Here is a 15,129-nt window from a genome sequence, read left to right as displayed (position 1 = left end):
AAACTTGCAGCATCCTGACACTGGAACCTAACCAGAAAACATTAATTAAAAAGGGAAAGCTTGAGAAGTGAATGATCATACAAAGAAGATGACAATGCAGAGGCGCTCAAGCTGATTTTCGAATGAAAAAGATACGTCATCCCACAGATCTAGAGGGTCAACAGAGGCTCAAGGGAACCAGATTAGGCAGGAACAAGTAACCTATAATCTGACAGGAAGATGCTATATAGATAGGGCACAACTGAAGTATATGGACTACTTCCCTAAGGCGCAAAGACCTCTGAATCCATGGGGCACAATAAGAGAAGTGATTGGGGCAGAGGGAAGAAGAAGCAGTTTCGACCCTACTGAAATACGTTCAATCGAGAAAATGTCGGTAGACTTAGATGGAAAGAGTGGGGGCTGAGAATCTGTTGTAATCTCATTTCCACATATGGTATGTTCCCTCCACCTCTACCCTTTTGTTCTTCAGTGGACACTCCCTTGGGAGTTTAACTTAGAATGTTGGGAGTCCTCTGCTCAATTCGGAGAGTGGATGGCTAATAAACAAGTCTTACAATCTCTTACCTCATCTGGTGATCTTTGGAATTGCCTACACTGGTGACGAAACACTGTGAAGGGAGCAGTTTTAGCCATTTCTCCTTTGTATACTATCTCCAAGTGCTGTATTGAAGTGAACACAGAATTGACGGAGTATTGAGGTCATCAGCTGTTCCTGACATTTTCAGTGCAAGGTATTTGCAATCGTATTGGGACAATCCTCATGCCAACATGCAGAATTCTTCAGTGAAGTTCACAATTGTTATATGTGGGCAGTATATGGGAGCAATTGTAGAATATGCTAATTAACTCTATCTGTGGTGAAAAGTTAAGCGAGGAGATCAGTATACAACACCATAATTTGTAAGTGAATCGACGGCTTCCAGTTCAAGTAATCTCAGCTGTAACTTTCTGTCAGGAGATCGTTTCTCTGGGGCCAGTTGCCCTGTCAAGTTTCGGACCTCAGAGCTGTGCCCTGTCACATAGCGGTCTTCGGAGGTGCCGCATTCCTGCCGAGTGACATTCTGTATGCTCTGGAAACCAAGAATTCTCCGCAGAGTCGGGGAGACGGTGCTACCAAGCTAAGATAGCAGACAGTGTGCAGGTGCAGGGCGGAGTCGATCCTGACTGGAAGCAGCGTCTGCAGCTGTGGAGGCGTCGTTCCTGTGCGCACGCGTTCTCAAGAGACAACGAGGAATTAGTGTTCCACAGGATACTTAGTTCCTGTGTGAAGGGAGCAGCATTTCAAGGAAATAGTGTTGCCTCGAAGGTACAGAGTCTGCGCGCTAAAGCAACAGCATTACAGAGTCTGCGTGAAAGGAGCAGCATTCCAGTTGGGGGAATTAGTGTCCCTTACAGACTTGCGGAACTTGCGCATAAAATTGCACCTCTGTGATTGTTCACCCGGTAAGGAGCATTTTCAAGACTGGGGACTTTTCATTTCAGCTAGCAACCAATACCTCCCTGCTTAAGGGGTTCATTCCAGCTTTTGATCCAGACTGTAATAAAAATGACCTGCACCTTTATTCAGTCAAGCAGGTGTGGGATCTGGCAAGAGACTAAGCTTCTGGTTTATCAACCCCCCCCAAAAAAAAATTATATATTGTGCTCACAGCTCCATGTACCATTAGACCTTAGTACCTTCTTAGGTGCTTGCATTCGCTTTGTTCTTCCTCCACGCATCATACTCTAGCATGATCACCCTTGTGCACTCTGCTTCAGTTCACCTCCATAGGGTAAAATAATGGCTGCAGCGAGCATGAGCCAACCCCTGTCATTTCTCAGTGAAAATGGGGAGCCAGAAATAAATTGGAAAGACTGGGTCACATTATTCGAGTCGTACCTTATTGCGGTGGGGGGGGGGGGACGATTCTCTTGTTACGTAAGCAGCACATTTTACTTCATAACTTGGGTGTTTATGGGCGAGGCCCACCCTGATCCAGAGAATATTAAAGAAGGGGAAGAAGTAGTCTTGGACATTTTTGAGAACATTATGGCCAAATTAGATATTCATTTTGGAGACCAGGTGAACATTGTGTTGGAGCTCTATAAATTCTTCTGCAGGACACAAGAGAAACAAGAGTCCGTTAGCAATTACATTGCTGCCTTAAGGGGATTGAGTCAATCGTGTGACTTTGGAAACCTAACTGACTCTCTCATAAGGGACCAACTTGTACGCTATACGAACAACCAGCGCATACAGGAGAAATTACTGGCTAAGAACCCTTCGCTCAGAGAGGCAGTTGCCATTGACCAATCTATAGAACACACGGCCAAATGCATTAAAGAAATTATATCGCCCAATAAATTGGATGCCAACGTAAAGTAGAACGTAGAAGAGCCTGAGGTTTGTAAAGTCACAGGGAGGGAAAGTATGCAAAGCAAATCGCAGTTTGATGAAAGCAAACTCAGATGTGACCGTTGTGGCAGCAGCAACCACCTAGCTAACCATGTTCAGTGCCCAGCTAGAAATGTTACATGTAAAAATTGCAATCGTAGGGGGCATTTTGCAAGAGTGTGCAGAGAAAGTTATCAGAACAGAGAAGGTGGGGGAAAAGCAGGGTGTTCTGTAAAAGAAATAAGTAATCTGTAAATGTAAATGATCCCAAATGCAATGTCATGCTAAACAGAAATGTGATCACCATGTATGCTGATTCGTGCTCGCCATTTACTTTGTTGAACCATGCTGATTTAGTTAACATGTGTGCTGATGGTAATGTGACCCTCGAGAGACCTGATTTTTCTCCCACAGGTTAAACCAGACAACCCATACCTCTCATGGGTATGAAGAAAATGCAGATTGAGGTTAAAGAGAGGAATACAGTAGGGAATGTGTACATTGTTGAAACAGGATCTAACTTATTGGGATGGCAACATCAAAAAGTGTTGGGCAATATCCTTGATCCCAACAACAAAGATCAAGTGCTCGTGCTAGACGATACCCATAGTGGATCAAGTATATGCAAGGAGTACCCAAAGTTATTTTCCGACAAACTTGGTCTTCTCCACGACTTCCAACATAAAATTAAGATCAAAACCAATGCTAGGCCAACATAAGCTTCGTCCGATACCTCATTTAATGAAGGAACCTTTACAGAAGGAGCTATAGAGGCTGTACAAATTGGACGTCATCCAACCTATTTACACATCTGAATAGCAACTATTCAGTAGTGGAGAAGCGGGCCCTAGCGTGTTACTGGAAGGTGAAGCATTTTAAATTTTTCCTGTGGGGGGTGAATTTTTCTATCCACACAGACCACAAGCCACTTACCTTCATCTACACTGTGAAAGGCATGGAACATGGCACACCCCGAATTTGCAAGTGGATTTTAGGACTTGAAAATTTCTGCTTCAGAGGGGAATATGTTCCAGGGTGCAAAAACAATATTGCAGACTTTTTGTCCTGCTCAGCACTACAATGTGAACAACATGAAGTGCTAGACAGTCCCATTCTAGCCTTAACAGACCCTGCACTCACAGAAGAGGAGTGGAGTAAGGGCATGGAGGAAGACAAGAGGCTGTGCAAGTTGAAAGAGATTATGGTAAAGGGATGGCCTAATAAATGCAGTGAGGTCGATTAGGAAATTGGAGACTTTTGGGAGGTCAGGTTTGAATTGAGCCGCATAGGAGGGAAACCTTTTCGCAACGATAAAATCATACCTCCGGTAAGTCTAGAAAAGCTGATTGTAGAATTGGCCCATGAAGGACATCTGGGGCGTAGCATCACAAAGAATAGAGTTAGTGTAAACTTCTGGTTTCCCAGAATGGACTCCATGGTAGAGCATATGGTAAAAGATTGTCACAGCTGTGCAAGAAGTGACGAGTCCAGTTCTACTCACAAAGCCCCGTTGTAGAGGTACCCCTTAAACCATGGAGTAAATTGGCCATGGACATAATTGGGCCAATGGACAATTTAGGGACGAACAAGAAATTAATGTTGGTGCTGGTTGATTATACCTCACACTGGGTTTCACACAAGATCGTACATGGGGTCAACACTATTGCTGTCATAGAATTCCTTAAGGACATATTTTCATGGGAGGGTATCCCATCTACCCTCATCACTGTCAATGGGGCACAATTCATGTCCCAACAGATGAAGGCTTTTCTATCCAACCTCCATATCAAACACGAAAGAACAGCTCTATATTGCCCTAAGGCGAATGGCTTGGTGGAAAGAGCTAGCAAGCTAATCAAAGAACACCTACAACTAGCTGTGATAAATGGTCACGAGATTGAGTCATCCTTGCGGGACTGCTTATGGGCCTATCACCCAACACCATCACAGGGGTGTCCCCATTCGTAGCTCTCAGAGGAAGAGAACCTTGTACAAAGTTAAACCCCATGTGATTGAGGGGTGGTAGGGCTATTGAGTCCAATCTTATGAAAGTGGCAGATAAACGTAGATCACACCAAAGCAAATGCAAGAAATGGTACGATGATCAGAATGGCGTGAAGGATCCTAAATGAAAGGTAGGAGATTTGGTACAGGTCAAAATAAGTGTTCAAGACAATGTGAGCAAAACCAAGTACTACGCCCCTTGCCGTTTAGCGAAGATCTATACCAATGTGGTTCAACTGGAGAATGGACAAATGTGGAGTTTCGACAAGATTGTTAAATGCAGTTATGTTTAACCATGTAATGTTGGGGAGGTGTGTTGTAATCTCATTTCCACATATGGTATATTCCCTCCACCCCTACCCTTTGTTCTTCAGTGGACTCTCCCTTGGGAGTTCAACTTAGAATTTTGGGAGTCCTTTGCTCAGTTCGGAAAGTGGATGGCTAATAGACAAGTCTTACAATCTCTTACCTCGTCTGGTGATCTTTGGAATTTCCTACAGAATCCTTTTGAAGGGTGGGATGCAAAAATATGTGTAGAAATTGTTGGTTTTTATTTTTTTTATTATTTTCTATTTTGATGTTCGTTTTATAGGGGGTGGGACAGGGAGAAATCTTCAGGCTGCAAAATAGCCAAGGCAACCTTGCTAAGGTGACTAGGTTGATGGGTGACAGACAATAACATTTTATTGGGAACCTCATTCAGCATTTGGGGACTAAATGCTGTGGGTGAATGAGCACAGATCAATCTGATTGCATTCAATACATCACTGTAATTTATACTAGTTATTTCCTCAGGGCTAAGTCTTCCTCCACCACTTTAGGTTCCAAGCTTCATTTTGACATGATGGCTGTAGGAATGAGATTTAACTTGATCATCCTTGGTCATTATCATGGACATGTTCCAATTCAGTATGCAGGCTCAGACCAGGTCTATGCATTCTGTTTGTTCAGATAGTGCCTTCTCGATCTGCAGCGCATACTTGGAATTACAGAGCAGTGTCTTCATGTTTCAAAGCCACACTGTCTGCAATTTATACACGGACTCTTATATTTTCTGAGTTACTGTAGGCAACTCAGTTTCAGCATGATATGGTCCTTGTCCTTCTGTATGAGGGAATTCTGCTTTGGAGGAAGGGTTTACAGACTGTAATCATGTAAATCTAAGAGTAGGAGTGTTACAGCCATTTCCACATGTAATTTTAATAGTTGTCACATATGAAATACTCCTCTTTAAAGATTTGGAAGACAATGCACTAATGTTTCTTTGACACCAGATTCCTTTTCTGTCTCCTTTCTTTATCTTCCTCTTTTTCTCCAAACTCCCCCAATTGCCTTCCTTCCTCTTCTATCAATTTCCCACAAATAAATTGTGATAAAAGTGAAATTTTCAATCACTTTACCACATGGTCCACTGAATATCCACTTAACTAGATTTTACTTTACACATATAATGCTTGCTTTGTCACTAGTGATCACTTGTACAACTACATGTTGTAATGAAATAGGACACTGTATCACTACACTAAGAGAAAGTTCATGAACACTGGTTATTTCAGACTTGGAAAAAGTCCCAAGCCTAAAAAATTTGGACTAATACATAACTTTTTGTTAACACGTATATAATCACAATAATGACCGCTACCCATGATTTTGAATATTACTAATTAATCAGTATTATGCAATCTAATTTCAAATGTTGGTTCCTCCAGCTAACTTCCTTGATATTTTTCTTCTGGGGCACAGGAATAGCAAATGACTACCAAATGTATGTCTTATATTTTACTTGGTCATTGTTGGGGTTGGGAGCCTGAGGTAATAAAAAATAAACCTCCCATTTGTAAAGGGTTATTTACAGCGCCTTATGTGAAGACATTCATTTTTGCGTCGTCGTATACATTGTGATTTTTGTTGTCGCAATCTTGATACTGAAGCTTTCAGAAAGCAAAGCTCCATCCCGCTAGTGAAAGAGGATGACCTCCTGGTGGTGCCTCTTTCCCTGGAATGAGACGCTGCCCATAGTTCTGCTTGAGTCTGCTGGCCACTAAACAGCAATGTGCTGTGAACAGTGAGCTGAATCCATATGAGGTGAGCCATGGTCCCAAAGCGTGAGTGGAAGTGGGTTCCGGGAGTCATGGGGCCTTGCAGATGGTCAAAAGACCTATTGATTGGCTTACCATGACCCAAAAGGATTATAGTGGGAGCATCCATCACAGAAGTGCTCAGATGTAGAGACTGCTCTTTTACTCATTTGACACTAGAGGACACCAAAACAGTAAAAATGTAGCAAAATCTGGTGTTTTCTGATTTCTTCTAAGAAACTCATATTAATTTTGGTGGTGTTTTTATCACTTATAACTAAAAACTAGAAACCCTACTCATAGTCTAACCAAACCCTTCCAACCCTGAAGACGTTACACCAGTTTCCTACTTGCCATAGATATAACCAAAATCTTGGTAATTACGCTTCAGCTACACTTACGCAGACTGCTGCAATCAGACCACAGTGGCTTCATCCAGAGAAGAAATACTGGTGACAATATGAAAAAAGCCCTATTTCTTGATAACTTTCCAAGAAAGGGCTCAAGGAATGTCTGTATATTGCGAGAAAAGCATTTGATAGTGTGGATTGGGTATTTTTAAAAGGTACACTGACAAATGTAGGAATGGGCAAGAGATTCCTTAGGTTGACATTGGCTGGCTTTGTTATCCTGCAGCTCATATAGGAGTAAATGCAAGAGATTCAAACAGATTCACAGACAAGGCGGTGTTTATCCCTCTTTCTATTGCTCTTCGCAATATCCTGAGGGCTCCTCTTTTGACACATGAGAGAAAATGGTGACATAAAAGGCATAAACTAGGTCCAGATTAATTCATAGTAACCATTTTAACTGATGACACTTTTGCTTCATTCTTGGAGCAGGAGAGGTCACTACCAGCTTTGTTTAGGGAGTTTCAAGATTATGAGAAAGTGTTTGGCCTCAGAATCCCCACTGTGATGTCTGACAGGTAGGAAATACAGTAACCGACACAGACGACCCCCATTTAGCGGTCTGAGACAACCATTGATTACTGAAGCATACACCTGACTAGTAAACTCCCAGAAATCAGAGAAAGGAATAGGACTGTTCTCGTAATAGTAGTTAAAACCGACTTGAGCAGTCAGAAACTCCCAACGCTTTCCTGGGTTAGGTGCATCACAGCACTCAAAATGTCATTTCTCCTGAAAAATTCTTTACACTTTTTAGGCCATTTCTGGTGTGTATTTGAAAGGATTATAATAAAATGTTGTAATTCTCATGCCAAGAATATGTATGGCAAGGTAGGAAAGTAAGAATAGTTGGGAGGCAAAACCTGAGAACTAAAGAGAACTGTGTGGGAATTGCTTACTTATGGTCCTACTACCAGTAAGTACAACTGGGATTCTTGACAGAGTGGACCATAAAAAAGGCTGACCGAGCTATGTGCAGGATTGACAATACTCTGTCCAGCAGAAGACTTGCAGAAAAACATTGTGAAGGCAAGCTGTACCTATCCCTCGCCCCGAAAGCAATGCTGGGAGCATGGAACACATATCAGGCTGAAGAGGTCAGAATACTTTAGTGTACCCGTTAACTTAAATAACAGAAAACCCAAATTTCCCTCCAGGCATGAACAGTAGGGTTTTTCAGGCATGGAAAGAGAGAGTATGTCTCTCAACCCGCAATATGTTTCAGAATGAAATACTGAGTTATCCTGCAAGTGTTGGAAGATGCCCGGCTTGAAGAAAACCAGTTTCTGCAATCCATTGCATGTCAACATTAGGCTGTGAACCCTTAAATTAAGGGATTAGTGACCAGGCGACCGACTCCCTTTGAGAAGTTTCTCCTGGAAGGGGACATTTCATAGCATGTTATCTCCACCACTTTCAGACAGATCACTGGACTCTTAAGTGGGGAAGACCAGAGCAAACTATTTTGCCACAACCATGAATGACAGATTCATTGATTTAAAAAAATTATGCTGATGGTACACACAAACGTCACACAATAGACTCCACCAAATTCAAAAGGTGCTGGAGGAAATGTGGGGAAGAGCAGACACTGACACAGGCATGATTTTTCTGCCCCTAAAATTCACTTGCTCTGGGAAGAGGTCCCAACAGTGGTGGAGAACATCAATGGCTCAGCCATAGGGAGATTCCAAGAGGTGATCCTGCTCTGAAAGCTGGCGGAGTCAATCCAACCACTACATACCAACCAAGGCAGACTAGCAGAGAAACGAGAACTACTAACACGTTTGGGTACAACATTGAAATTAACAAATGAAATGTTTCTTCACAAGGTTTTGTGGGAACTATTCGTGGAGAACTTTCAGATGATATGCTGGAAAGAGACTACAAACAGTGGAAGCCACTAATCAACTATATGGCAAAAGAATACTGAGAACTGAAGTATTACCGTTGTCCAACTTCTTAACATTTTGGAGGGCGAAAAACAGGTGCTCTAAGCCAACATCTGACTGAGCAGCATTAAGCAAGGGAGGGAATGAAGATTCATTCTGAGAGGGGTCTAGAGATGTAGCTCTAGAGAGTAATGGATGGGTGAGGGTATTTAGGTGAAAAGGAATACACCTGTTAGGTGTTTCTGTAGTACATCTAAATGAAGATCAATATAGATTATTCAAAGAATCCACAATTCATCCCCAGAATCCTAAATATATCTGTGCTGAATCTTTATCAACTTTTAGCATCAGCATGCTACCACTGGACCAGCTCCTCGTCCACTTCAGGGAATGAGTGCTGCACATCCATAGTGTTCCACTGTGGCCTTGTGATGCATCGAGCAAGGGAGGAGAGCTAATAACACCACTTTACTTGGCACCAGCTACAGTGGGAGAGATCGGGATTAACAGTGCTTCGGCGTGGGTGCTTAGAGCCAGGGCTCTGGCTTGGTCATGGAGGTCGTGCAAAGAGGGGCACTGGGATAATTGGTGGTTTTGCACGCAAATGGAGTGGGGATAATGAATGGAGCAGTAATCTCCCATTGTTGTAAGGGCATTAATGAGCATATGCTAGTTACATGTTACCAGGCTTCTTGCATGCCCAGCTAACCTTTGTTGTTTTTTTTTTTTTCCCCGTACTTCTTGTTGGTAGTAATCCCATTCATGCATGCATGTGATCCACTTAATGTCCAGTGCTGGAAAAAAATTAAGTTACTTAGCTGTAACTATAGGATCGAGGCATGTGAGCTGTAGATCACATGGTTTGCATAGCCTGCCATTTAGTGTTGGTTCTGGTTGTTTGAACTTTGTTTTTCATCGAAGAAGTATTTTCCAGTCATGAGGTAGGTCACTCCTCCTTTTGGTGATAGTGTGCATGGGCATCGACTCCATTGTTAGATTTTTTTTTTTTCAGTCATTGGGTTCGTATGTGGATTGTTGCACTCCGGTTCAGCACCGTTTCTCGGGTTCCCTTCGATGCACAATCAACTACCCTCTACGATATTGTTTCTCGATCGCGTTTCCCATTCTCCACATATCGTTTTGACTCAAAGACCTTCGATCGGGAAAACTGGTGGAGGGCTGTTGGGCCTTCCTGTGCCATGCTCCCTAGAAGTCGATGGAACGGAATCCATTCAAACTCTGTCCTGGGTGTCGCGCCAAGTTTCTGCGCACCGACCTGCACAAAGTGTGCAACCTTTGTCTATCCCCGGAACACGACGCGAAAGACTACGACGTGTGCCGATATTTTTGATCCAAGAAGATGCTTCGTGAACATTGGGCTCGACGTCACGAAATGCAACATCAAGGAGGCTCCGTACCGGATATCTTTGGCAGAGATTCCGATCGAGGAAAAACAACAAGCTCAAGGAGCCGAGGAAGTAGAACACGTCTCAGTGTCCAAGGCCAACTCCGATATGGAGGAAGAGGAACAAGTTATACCGGGTCAGCGTACCGTGAGTACAGAAGCTCCCTTGCCCCAACAACACAAGACCAAAAAGGCTCCGGTCCTTCCTCTGCCTGCGGGCCAAGTTCGGCACTGAGAAAGATTCTAGCACCCCGGGCCTGGTGCCAAATCACAAAGACCAGCCTTCCGGCTCAGGCTCAAGTTGGCCCCATGCCGGCACCGAATCGAAATCCTCGGTGTCGAAATCAAAGCGTGTCGTGGTCCACATCCCACCTTTACTGAAGACTAAATCTTCAGAGCCGAAACGTTTGCCGCCGAAAACAACAAGCAAAGACAAAAAGACTCCACCAGTGGCCTCGGTGCGACGTTCCACCTTCGGATCCGAAACAGAAAGAGCAAGTTATAAACCCGGACACTGGACATATCCATGCCAAATTGCCTGATAAAAGGTAAATGGGCCAACAAGAGGAGCACCACATTCCTTTGAAGAGAAAATATGTGGGTACTAACCCTTCACCACCTTATATTCCACCTCCTTTGTTCACTGATCCCAACTTACTCATCACACCCACAAATTCACCACCATCACGATCACCTGACCCACAGGATGAAGGGGATGGGGATCAGGATAGGCCACAGGATACTGACCCATGGGAGGACTATGACACTGACCCAAACATGGATAATGACCCTGACATATATCCGTCCAGAACCTCCTCCGATTTCCCCCCCCCCCCCCTCCCGCCCCCCCCGACGACCATATAGGATACAGTGAGCTACTTAATAGGGCTGCTCATTACCATGGGGTGGAACTACATAAAGAGGCTTTAGAGAAGAATTCCTTATTTGAGACCCTAGGTTCCTCTCAAAGTACTACCCATGCACTGCGAATGCCTAAGGGGATGCTTAAACACGCAGATGAGGTTTTTAAAGACCCTGTAAGGGCAAGAATCCTCATGCCTACGGTTGAGGAAAAAATATAAACCTGCAACTACTGACCCTGCCTACATCAAAGGTCAGCTGCCTTGTGGTTTCCAATGCTCGCAAGAGGGCGAACTCACAGACCCAAGGTGAGGCCCCTCCTCCTGATAAGGAGTCGAAATTAATTGATGCCTCCGGCAAAAGGGTTGCGTCACAAGTGGCTAATCCTTCGCGCATTGCTAATGCTCAGGCTTTGTTAGCCAGATATGATAGGGCTCATTATGATGAGCTAGAAAAGCTCATGCAATTTCTGCCTGATGAACATAAATCAAAGGCTCACAATCTTATTCAGGAGGGAAAACTAATCACCAATACATCCATCAAGTGCACCCTAGATGCAGCAGATACAGCAGGCATGCTTGGTTGAGGATTTCAGGTTTCAAACCTGAGGTGCAAGCCTCTATTTTCAACCAGCCATTTGACAAAGAACACCTCTTTCGGCCAGCAATTGACACCTCGCTGGAAAAGATGAAAAAAGATACTGAGGTTGCAAAGTCCATGGGGGCCTTGCAGTTACCTACAAATAGGGGTTCCTTTCATCGCTGCTTTTACAGGGGTGGCTCCAAGAATATTTCCACAGAAAATCCCTCCTCCTCTTACAAGGGCAACAACCAATCGCCCTCATCAAGAGGCAATTTTAGCGGAGGTTTTAGAGGGAACAATGGTAAGGGAAGAGGCAGAGGCCACTCCACACGCACTAACTACAAAAATAACAAGCAGTGACTTCCTTCCACTACCCCGATCATTCCACTCCTGTCGGGGGACGTCTCTCCCAATTTCTCCCTGTCTGGAACACAATCCCCTCAGACAAATGGATTTTACAAATTATCCAATATGGTTAGTGCCTGGAACTTACAGACACTCCCCCAAACATTCTTCCACGATCACACGCAATGTCACAAGAACATCTTACCCTTCTAAAGCAAGAAGTTCTCTTTCCGTTAGAGAAAGGAGATATAGAACCAATTCCATTAAAATATCAAGTGGCCGGGATATACTCCCTGTACTTCTTAGTTCCCAAGAAGGCCGGCTCTTTCAGGCCTATACTAGACCTCAGAGATCTAAATCTATACATTCAGTCGGACCATTTTTACATGGTCACACTCCAACAAGTGCTCCCGCTCTTTCAGCAAGGTGACTTTCTGTCCACACTAGACTTGAAGGATGCCTATTTCCATATCCCAATACACCCTGCTCACCGCAAATACCTCCAGTTCGTAGTAGCAGGCCAGCATTATCAGTTTGAAGTGCTCCCATCCGGAGTAACTACCGCACCCATGGTTTTCACCAAATGCCTAGCAGTAGTCGCAGCTCATCCACGAAGACAACACATTCATGTCTTTCCATATTTGGACAACTGGCGCATAAAAGCCAGCTCGCAAGAAAGCGGTCTACGTCACACTCACAAAAGAGTGCAGTTGCTCCACGATCTTGGATTTACAGTAAATCTGTCAAAGTCCCATCTCCAACCATCCAACACCAAGGCGTATCAGGGAGCCACAATAGATGCACAAAAGGCTTTGGCCTACCCCAAATCCAGCCACAATCCGCAACATGCAGATTCTGCTCCGTCAATGTCAGCCTCAACACTCATTACAGGCTCAAGTGTTCGTGCAGTTCCTGGGGATGATGGTGTCTTGCATCCTAATAGTCCCTTACGCAGGACTTCAAATGCGTCCCCTTCAGGAGTGCTTAGCACGTCAGTGGAACCAGGCTCGGGATCTGTTATCAGATCTAGTGTTGGTGGACGGCCGCACCCATCTCTCCCTACAGTGAAGGAATCCTCAAAACCTTTCAAAAGGGCGGCCCTTCATTGACCTGGTTTCACAGATAGTGCTAACAGCAGACTCATTGCTCACTGGTTGGAGAGCTCGTCTGCAGACGCATACAATTCAGGGCATGTGGAGCCTGCAGCAAAAGCAGCTTCACATAAATCATCTACAGCTGCTAGCGTTTTTTTCTAGCACTCAAAGCATTTCAAGTTCATCTAGCAGGCAAAGCTTTCCTGATCCGTACAGACATGACAGCAATGTACTATATTAAAAAACAAGGGGAGGTGACACTCTCCAGCTGTTGCAACTAGCACAGACAAAATGTATCTCCTCGCAGAACACCTTCCAGGAGTAAACAATCAGATTGCAGATCCACAAATAGGAACTCCACCCTCAAGTTCTCCTCCCATCCTTTCAAATGTGGGGCTTTCCAGACATAAATCTGTTTGCCACAAACCTAAACGCAAAATGCCCAAGCTTCGCATCCAGGTATCCACACCCATTGTCCAGAGGCAATGCACTATGGATAAGCTGGTCAGGGATGTTGGCCTACGCTTTTCCGTCTCTCCCACTCATTCAATTAGTGGTTCGGAAACTCTAACTGGCATCCCTGATACTAATCCTAGTTGCTCCAACATGGGCCCGTCAACCCTGGTCAACAACCCTGTTGGAGCTCTCAGTAGTTTCTCACCAAAAACTACATATTACACCCAATCTCCTCACGTAAAGCCGTAGAGAGATAAGACATCCAGATCCCAGTCATCTCAACCTTGCGATCTGGCTCCTGAAGTCTTTGAGTTTGGCTATCTCAATCTCCCCCCAGACTGCATGGATATCATCAAAGAGGCTAGATGCCCTACCACAAGAGCTTGCTATGCAGCAAAGTGGAAGCGGTTTGTCATATACTGTAAAAACAATCCGATCAACCCGCTTGATGCTTCAGTTCAAAACATAATATGCTATTTATTACATCTGCAGCGCTCAAATTTAGCGTACACATTCATAAGCTTACATCTTGCTGCAATGGCTGCATAACTCCAGAATAGACAACTTCTGTCTCTCTTCAAAGTGCCTGTCATTAAAGCATTTATGGAAGGACTTAAGAGTCATTCCCTCAAGACTTCCACCTGCTCCAGTTTGGAATCTCAACATTGTCCTCACCAGACTCATGGGTCCACCTTTTGAGCCATTGCACAGATGTGAGCTGCAATTTCTCACTTGGAAGATCGCTTTCCTCATAGCTATCACATCACTGAGGAGAGTAGGTGAGCTTCAGTCCCTAACAATTGTAGAACCATTTTTACTAGTACACAACAACAAAGTGGTTATTCAGACCAACCCAAAATGTCTATCCAAGGTAATTTCTGCCTTTCATATCAACCAATCTGTTGAGTTGCCTATGTTCTTCCCTCAACCAGATTCTGTGGCAAAACGTGCTTTACACACCTTAGATGTGGAAAAGAGCATTACTCTACTACATAGAAAGGACAAAAGCTTTCCTTAAGACATAACTATTTGTGGCTTTTGCTCCACCACGTAAAGGCTATCTCAAATCAAAATCCGGTATTGCACGGTGGATAGTCAAGTGCATTCAAACATGCTATGCAAAAGCAAAACTCACATTGTCAATTCCTCCTAGAGCACACTCCACACCAAACTAGGGGCCTCCATGGCATTCTTAGGAAATATACCCATAGATGACATCTGCAAAGCTGCAACAAGGTCTACACCTCACACATTCACAAAACACTATTGTGTAGATGTGTTAGCAAGACAGCAAGCTAGTGTGGGCCAAGCTGTTTTACATACACTATTTCAAACAACTGCAACAGCTACAGGTTAGCCACCGCTTTGGGAGATAACTGCTATATAGTCTATGCAAAGCGCGTGATCTACAGCTTACATGCTTCATACGGAAAATGCAACTTACCCAGTATGCATCTGTTCTTGGCATGTAGAGCTGTAGATTCACATGCGCTCACCCACCTCCCCGGGTACCTATACCTGTTACTTAGCTACATGTATACGTGGACATCTCTTTCTACTACTCTCACTAACTCCATTATCACCCTCTGTGGGAAAACAATCTAACAACGAAGTTGATGCCCATG

At 44.0% G+C, this 15,129-nt stretch overlaps 1 protein-coding gene across 6 annotated transcripts in view; it reads left to right on the top strand.

Moving 5' to 3' along the window:
- DORIP1 (dopamine receptor interacting protein 1) overlaps positions 1–15,129 on the top strand; it is a 119,852-nt gene that overhangs the window by 47,352 nt on the left and 57,371 nt on the right. The window lies entirely within an intron of this gene.

The sequence above is a fragment of the Triturus cristatus genome, chromosome 9 (genome assembly GCF_964204655.1).
Source record: "Triturus cristatus chromosome 9, aTriCri1.1, whole genome shotgun sequence".
Classification (NCBI taxonomy): domain Eukaryota; kingdom Metazoa; phylum Chordata; class Amphibia; order Caudata; family Salamandridae; genus Triturus; species Triturus cristatus.
Note: the sequence above shows the minus strand (reverse complement) of the source record. Positions and strands in the feature narration are given on the sequence as shown.